General features: G+C 48.3%; 1 non-coding gene across 1 annotated transcript; it reads left to right on the forward strand.

Annotated features, from left to right (window-relative positions):
- Positions 1–557: 557 nt before the first annotated feature.
- LOC112308103 (U12 minor spliceosomal RNA) lies at positions 558–705 on the forward strand. Its single transcript, XR_002975111.1, has one exon. It is a non-coding gene; the product is annotated as a U12 minor spliceosomal RNA (small nuclear RNA).
- Positions 706–8084: the final 7379 nt, after the last annotated feature.

Genomic DNA, 8084 nt, shown 5'->3' on the forward strand with positions numbered 1-8084 from the left:
CTCTGCAAAGTGACCTCATGGACAGCAAGTCATCGAATCCCTTCCACCCAGACCGTCTCCTGAGGGTGGTAAGGGTGAGTAAACCTGCAGCCACCCTCACTTTACATGTGAGGAAGTGGTGGCTCAGATTCAAAATGTCCTGTGACAAGTGGCGGAATGACGACCCCCGCGTCTGCTGACTCGCACATCCTGCTGCCTTCTCTGTGTTACCTTCTGAGGCGGAGTCTGCCCTCCCCACGCTGACCCTTGGTGCCCTGCCTGTGCCTCTGAGGGTTCATCTCGCTTTTAACTGACACCCAACACACCACAGTCTCTGCTTCCCAAGCCCACCCAGCCACTATAGGCAGTCGGGCGTACAGGGTGGGGCTCCGGGAATTGTGGGAACAGCTGGAATGTCCTTTGCTCCATTGGGGTTCTGGTAGGAGGCCTGGCTCTGAGCTCTGTGGTGGTATCCCATCTGGCATACTGTGACGTGCCCAGGTGTTTACATGTAAACAAGGCATTCAGAAGAGGTGCCAGCGTCGGTGGGGATCCAATAGAATCGAACGGTATTAAATACGCTTTCAGCTTACCAGTACGGGAAGTAGCTATTCAGGGTGACGCCCAAGTCCTCTGCTACTGTGGGGCGAACTTTTGAGTGGGCGAAGATCGCCCTTAAGGTGACCTGCCTGCTTTGCTGGATGCCTAGGAGTTACGATCTGCCTATTTAAAAATATACATAGTATTAAATATAACTAGCTTGAGAGTAGTGGCTGTGGGCTGGCTCTAGCCACCTTGAACCCTAAGCTGTCTGCTTCCTGAAGTCCTCTGGTCTTCACGGTTCGTCCAGATGAGAGAGGTGTTAGGGTTCCTACGTGGGTAACATCAGGGAGGTGGTCAAAGCCCTCAGCACAGGCTGTTTTTGCGTTCCGAAGCTGCGATGACCACCATTGGTAGTAGGGTGCTTCCTGGAAGCTTGCTGAGGCAGAAAATGGGGTGAGGACCAAAGAAGCTAAGGTGATAAACAGCTTGCAATAATTTTGTTTGCTGTTTTCTTCATCTCTGATGTGCTGGGTTGCCTGAAATCAAACCTCACTCCAGTTCTGTACTTAGAGTCATTATTCAGATATTTTTTAACACAGCACTTGGCTGGTTTTTACTGCACCTGGAGGGCTGTCGCAGGGATGTGCTTAGGGAAGTGGGTCTCCAGTCCCGCCTACTTCACTCGTCTGCGGTTGCACCTGTGTCCTTCCGGGGACTCTATAGCTGGGAGCATCTGACTGCTTCAGTAAATCTTTTCTTTTTTAGAGAGAGGGGAAGGGAGGGAGGGAGGGAAAGAGAGAAACCTCGATGCGAGAGAGAAACATCGAGTGGTTGCCTCTTACACACACCCTGACCAGGGACCGAACCCACAACTTAGGTGTGTGCCCTGACCGAGAATTGAACCAGCAACCTTCTGGTTTACCTGGGAGCACTCCAACCAACTGAGCCACACCGACCAGGGCCAGACCTTTTCTCGTGGCTGTGCTTGAGATTTACAGATTGAAATACACTTTTTATTACTACTACGTCTCTTTTACATTATCTTGAAGGCATTAAATTGACCTTTTATTTTTTATTTTTTTAAGACTTTATTTATTTATTTTTAGAGACGGGGGGAGAGGAGGGAAGGAGAGAGGGAAAGAAACATCAGTGTGTGGTTGCCTCTCATGCACTCTGTATTGGGGACCTGGCCTGCAACCCAGGCATGTTCCCTGACTGGGAATCGAACTGGTTTGCAGCCCGTGCTCAATCCACTGAGCTGCACCAGCCAGGGCCAATTGACTTTTTAAACTTTATGTCTGCTGGCTTGGTCATCTCTCACTTGGCCTTAGGACAGTAAAAGTGGTGCTAACACGGTGAGGTCAGTGTGGAAAGGGACTGTTGGGTATGTCAGGGGTGAGAACTGCTGCCCCTGGTTAAGGATGAAACGGGCAAGGAGGGAAGCGACAGGGAGAGCAAAGATGAGAGGCAGCTCACCTCTTCTTTGGGCCATTGACACCTGTCCTCACATTGCTTTTTTCTTGCAGAACCCCACTGGATTCATCTAGTTCGCTTTTCCAAACTTTTGAGTCACAGGAAATGGGTGGAACTGTGGGAGTGAGTCATACAGCCTGTGGAGAACGTATAGAAGGTCACAGCGGAACCCAGCAAACACCTCCAGCTGCACCCTGGAGGAAGAGCTGCCCCTGCAGGAGTTTTAGAACAGAGAAACACATGGGAAGCCTAAAAAGGGGCCTCATACAGCCCATCATCCGGCTGCTGGCGAGGTCACACACCGCCAGGGTGGTGATGTCTGTCACCATGCCTGGGTCCTCAGAGCTGCCAGCACATTCCGTCAGGTGTCCCTTAGCTCACACTCATTCCCTACAGCCGTCACAAAGTCACCCTTCTCTTACCCCACCCCACTGCTCTCGCAGGGGTGGCTGTTTTCCGACTCCATAGTGTCTTCCACCCACAGAATCCCACATCCATCCTTACCTCCTTTGTTCTTACCATGGGAGAAGGCACTCTCCGGGTGCGTGTGACCGCCCACCTGTGCGGCAGCAACCTGCCTCACGTTTTCTCCCCAGGGATTTCACTTGAGCATGTGTCCTCCAGTGGCCGTGTGTGAGGAAGTCATACGCCAAGGAGACCCTGATCTTCATGTCCCTTTCCAGCCACCTTTTGTCTTCCACAAACAAGCTTCTTGAGAGCTGCCCGCCCTTTCTGTCTCCACTGCCTCCCTCCCTCACACCTAAATTCTGTCTCAGCTTCTGCTGCCAACCACTAGCTCACGGTTTTCTGTCAAGGAGACTGTTGAGCGAACCTTTCCTATTCTTACCTGGCTTGATCTTGATGTTGCACTTGGCGCTGTTGAGCACACTTTAAGTTTATCACTTCGTTTTCACAGTCCCAATCTCCAGGTTTTCTGTGTTTCTTTACCTATTCCTGAATTTCTCCAGGGGCATCTCTTCCTTCTGAATCCAGTTAGGTGTTTGCTGGGGTTCCACTGGGACTTAAGTTTACTTCTATACATTTTCCATAGGTTACACAATTCATTCCCATGGTTCCACTTCCATTTGTAACACCCAGATCTCTGTGTGTGGTACATTCTGCCAGGATGCATAGTCAGCAGCCAGTGGGCATCTCTACTTGCCATGTCCCAGGTCTGACCATACAATCATCAGTAAATGGTGCCCGCCGTTTGCTGGGTATTGTTTTGTAGGACTGCCATACTGCAGGATGGGGGCTTACACAGAAACGAATTTCCTCGCAGTTCTTGGAGGCTGGATGTCTAAGATCAAGGTGCTGGCAGATTGGGTGTCTGTCAAGGCTTCTCTCCTAGGCTTGCAGACAGCCACCCTCTCGCTGCGTCCTCATGTCTCATGTGGCCTTTCCTCTGGGCCTGAGCCTCCTGGGGTCTCTTACAAGGACACCAGGCATGTTGGACTAGGGCTGAGCCTTTATGACTTCGTTTAACCTTAACTACCTCTTGAAAGGCCTCGTCCTAAATGTGAGTGTGTAAGGGAGGAAGGGGGAAGGGTTTCAGGCAACAAGGACAGCCTCTTGGGGGTCACTTCAAAGGAACTGCCAGCTTGGTTCTCAGTTTTGAAATGCCTGTCCGGTTGGCTTCTGGAAGGGGGATGGGGGCACCTCTCCTGAGAATGTGACAGTATAAAGATACTCCTGGTTGATTCTCCTGGTTGTAGTTCCGTCATTTAGTTGTCTGATAGCATCATTAGGAAAAAGTAGAAGTGGAATGTTGGAGGTTCAGAGCGGTTGGAATTTTAAGGCCACTAGTAGATGGAACCAAACGACACCCCCAGAAGGCCTTGCTGTGCAAGGCACAGCTTCATAACAGGGTGCCGGGGTGCCAGAGCCCGAGTGGGTCACAGAGGGTGGCCTGCTGAGATGACCACTTTCTGTGTGTGCCTTGTGACACGACGCACCTCCCAGCCCTCAACAGCCCTGCACGTTACCATTCTTTCTCATTATCACCAATCTGATTGAGGGAGGAGTGCCTCCTTACGTTATAGGGTTCATTTCTTTAATTACAAGTGCTTTTTATATGCTGATTATTCCACTGCATTTTTTCTTTGTCCTTTCCCTTACATAAGTAGGTTGCCACTGGGGCTGTTGCTTTTTTTTATAAGGATTTCTGAGTACTACCTAGGAACCACCAGCAGAGGGCAGCAGTGCATCAGAGTGCCGAGGATCTGGTCCTGGAATCTGAACCTTAAAGGTGTATTTTGCACAAAGGGGAACCTGAGGCCCCCAGACATTGACATCAGTGGGCTCAGGGAACTTCGGACAAACACAGACAACGTGGTTAATTTCCTCTCCAAATTGAGTTGTTTGTCTGTAAGTCTGCTGGTGGGCTAGGAACAAGAAGATGACTTTGAAAGATCAGGACTGTAGGTCCCAGAGTGGTCACTGAAGAAAGATCAGGAGACCTCGAGGAGCCCTTGAATGGAGGGTGCTTTTTGCATTTTTGTGCCACTGCGTGAGTCTCAGGTTGTTGCCAGAGTATGTGTGTGTGTGGGGGGGTGCAAATGCCCACCCCACCTTCCAGAAAGGTAGCTGAGTAAGCTTTCATGTCTGCCAGCCTCTCTCTCCGAGCGGATGTTCTCAGTCTCGTGGGGAAATCGCAGCAGGTACTAGGGAGGGCCTGGGTGGCGATGCAGAACGTGGGGCTGGGGAGGGGGAGGGAGCCCCTGAAATCATGCAGAATCATCTAGGCACTTATATCAATCAGTACTTTTTAATGGAAACAAGTTGACCAAAAATCTGTCACAGAATTTTGAGGCCCATTAAAACAAAGTTTGATGAGAAAAAAATTAATTTTGAAATAATGATAGATTCAGAAAAAGTTGAAAAAAGAGTAGAGAGGCCCCATGCACCTTTTACCCAGTCTCCCCCTACCCCCGAGTGGTAACATCTCCTGTCACTTTAGTGTAAAATCTAAACCAGGACTTTGACATTCGTATGCTTCAGACCCCATTTGGACGCCATGAGTTTTATATGCAAATCGTGTGTGTTTATGTTGTTGCAGAGCTGTGTGAGCGGTCCTGGACTGTCATCTTTTGGACTTCTTGTTTTGTGCAAAAAGCACACCCCCATTTGTTAAAGTTATCATTAGTAGAGTCTTCTGTTACTTGCAGCTGTAACATATACAAATACACATACAGTTGCAAGGTGCAGAAAACCTAATGCAAACTGGTTTAATTAAAAAAAAAGAGGAAGGGGAGGAATGTTGGTTCATGTAATAAAATGCAGAGGAATAACTGAACTGGCACCAGAGGTTCACAGAGAGGGGAGGTGTCTGAAGAGAAAGAGGAGGCGCTGTCCCCAGGGAGAGGGGACACCGCTGCTGGGTGGTGAGCCACAGTTGTCCACTACTGCCGGCAGAGGTTTTGTGTGTCTCCCTGGTTGGGCCGCCATGACCAGGAGGACAGGACCACATCGTACAGGCATGTCTACTGGGATGGGGGTGCAGCTGTTGCAAAAGGGGGGTTACAGCGGCGCAGATACCCCAGGAAGTCTCTACCACAGTGGCAGTTTACGCCCCGAAGACACTTCTGCTGCAGGTCTCCACATGCCTCGGGACGTTAGGCTACTTAGTCGTGGCAGCTCTAGCCATCCCAGTGTCCTGATGTAGGTCTGCAGGGGCCCAGCGGTGGAAACAGGGTCATGGGTTTCCGCTGTGTGTGTTGGGTGGGACTTGGCGGGTATTTAGATAGGGCCCCCTCCCCCATCCACACTACACCCACTGTCTGCCCTTTGTATCCCCAAGCTGCGCAGTACAGATGTCAGTTTTCTGCCCTACTCTCCTCCATCCCCATACTAAGTCTTTCCCTTCCCAGGGGTCCTCAGAGAGACTGTCCTGGGGCAAGCTGACGTCTAGTGCCCCATGATACTCGGGTTCATGGAAAAGGTCAACGTTTCCTAAAGTGTGCTGTTCATTCCAGTGTGGCATGTGACTTATTTTAATAGGTATGTGTTGAATTTTAAACATTCCTTTAAAAAACCTTTTCACTGTAAAACAAGGTAGAGCTATAGAAAAACACACAAAATAAAGGTAGAGTTCATTTTGTTATTACAAGGCAAATACCCCAAATTCTCCTGTAACCCAAGAGATGGAATGTTGCAGCCACCCCAACAGCAACTCCAGGTCCCCGTCCCGACCACGGGCCTGACCCCACTTGAAGGGCCACCACTGCCTGGCTTTCATAGTAGTCACTTCCTTGTATTTATTTATATTGGGTTGTCCAAAAAGTTCATGTAGTTTTTTCCATAAAATAAAAGACACATTCTTCATGTTCACCAATACCTTTACTGATTTGGATATTTGGAGTATGTCGCCTGTCTCCCATGTGGCGGTAAAGTGTTGATTGTTCTCCGTTAATGTCTGGATTTGATCGTTATCAACTTCAGCTGATGTACCTGACCATGGAGCATCGTCCAGTGAGGAATCCCTAGTACGAAACGTCACAAACCACTTTTGACACATTGATTGGTCACAGTACCTTCTCCATACACTGCACAAATCTTTTTTTTTTTTTTTGCATTTCAGTTGCATTTTTAACCTTTCTTGAAATAATGAAGCATAATGTGCCCAAAATATTGCATATTCCATCTTCAGTATTAAAATGACTACACAAAAATTCACCAATTTTGATAAGTTTTTAAAAAAATGCACGCTGACATGACAACTGTCACAATACAATCTAAAAATTATTTCAAAACAAGTTACAACTAAATGCTACTAGAGCCATCTTACAGAAAAAACTAACTCTTTGGCCAACCCAATAATTTACCATCCAACAGTGCATCCCCTAGAAACTGTGATTCAGTCTTGCCCACTTTAAAAACTATTTACCTCTCTTAATCTACAGGTTCTCCCTTCATCCTTTTCCTTTCCTTTCATCTGTTGAAGAATCCAGGCAGTTTAACTGGAGTCTTTGCCGCAGTCTGGATTTTGCTTGCTGCCCACTGAGGGGAGAGTTCAGTTGGGGCCCTGCCCTCTGTATTTGCTGCTCACGGTCAGCTGGTTCTAGAAGCTTGATCAGACTTAGTTTCTGTCTCTGGCAAGAACCTAGATGGCCACATAATGTCAGGCTACCTCTCCTCTTGTGGTGTTCATAGGCAGGGATGCTCAGTCCCTGGATCCATTAATTCACTGGGGATCCAGAATGGTGACATACATCATCTTCACTGTGCTGTGATTCACATTTAATTGCTTATTAATTTTCTCATTGCACACAATTGATAAGCAAATAGGCTTTGAGGAAATATACAGACAGAGTTAAGCAGGTGATGGCAACATTGCTGAGACTGTTCCAGACTTCACATCAAGTAATGAGAAGAGCCGTGGCTGCCTCCACCATAATATGACAGAATTTTAGTTTCAGCATCTTTTCATTTAGTTGTAGGAGTTTTTTTTTAAAGATTTTATTTATTTATTTTTAGACAGAGGGGAAGGGAGGGAGAAAGGGAGAGAAACATCACTGTGTGGTTGCCTCTTGCATACCCCCACTCTGGGAATCGAACCAGTGACCCTTTGGTTCGCAGGCTGGGGCTCAATCCACTGAGCCACACCAGCCAGGGCAGTTGCAGGAATTCTTTATAAATAGATGCTTCCTTTCATCTACCACAAGGTTACCCAGGGGTATAACTCAAATAGGAAAGGTAAGATAATAAATGCTTCCTTTTCCCCCTACCGGTTTGTAAAACGATAAACCACCTTATTATCTTCTGGAGGTGACCAGTTTATTTTCAGTATCATTACGGACTCAGGGATTGAGATACATTCGGTGAGCTCCAGTTTGTTGCAATGCTTACTGTGGTCAAAGCCCCGATTGTCCTGCCTTGGCTGGTGGGAACCCCTGTGCGGTACCCTGGTCTACACACAGCCAGTCTGTGATGGCTTCCAGGCTGTTGATGCCGAGATGTCCCAGGCTTCTCTGCAACGCTTTCCCCTCAGATCTGCAGCCCGTCAGTTCTCCACATCGCCATGGCTTTTAGTGGGAAACGGCGTTTTGTGACCTCCGTGTAGACCACAAGGGTGCTCGCCGCTGCCAGGT

This window comes from Desmodus rotundus, chromosome 2, assembly GCF_022682495.2.
Source record: "Desmodus rotundus isolate HL8 chromosome 2, HLdesRot8A.1, whole genome shotgun sequence".
NCBI lineage: Eukaryota > Metazoa > Chordata > Mammalia > Chiroptera > Phyllostomidae > Desmodus > Desmodus rotundus.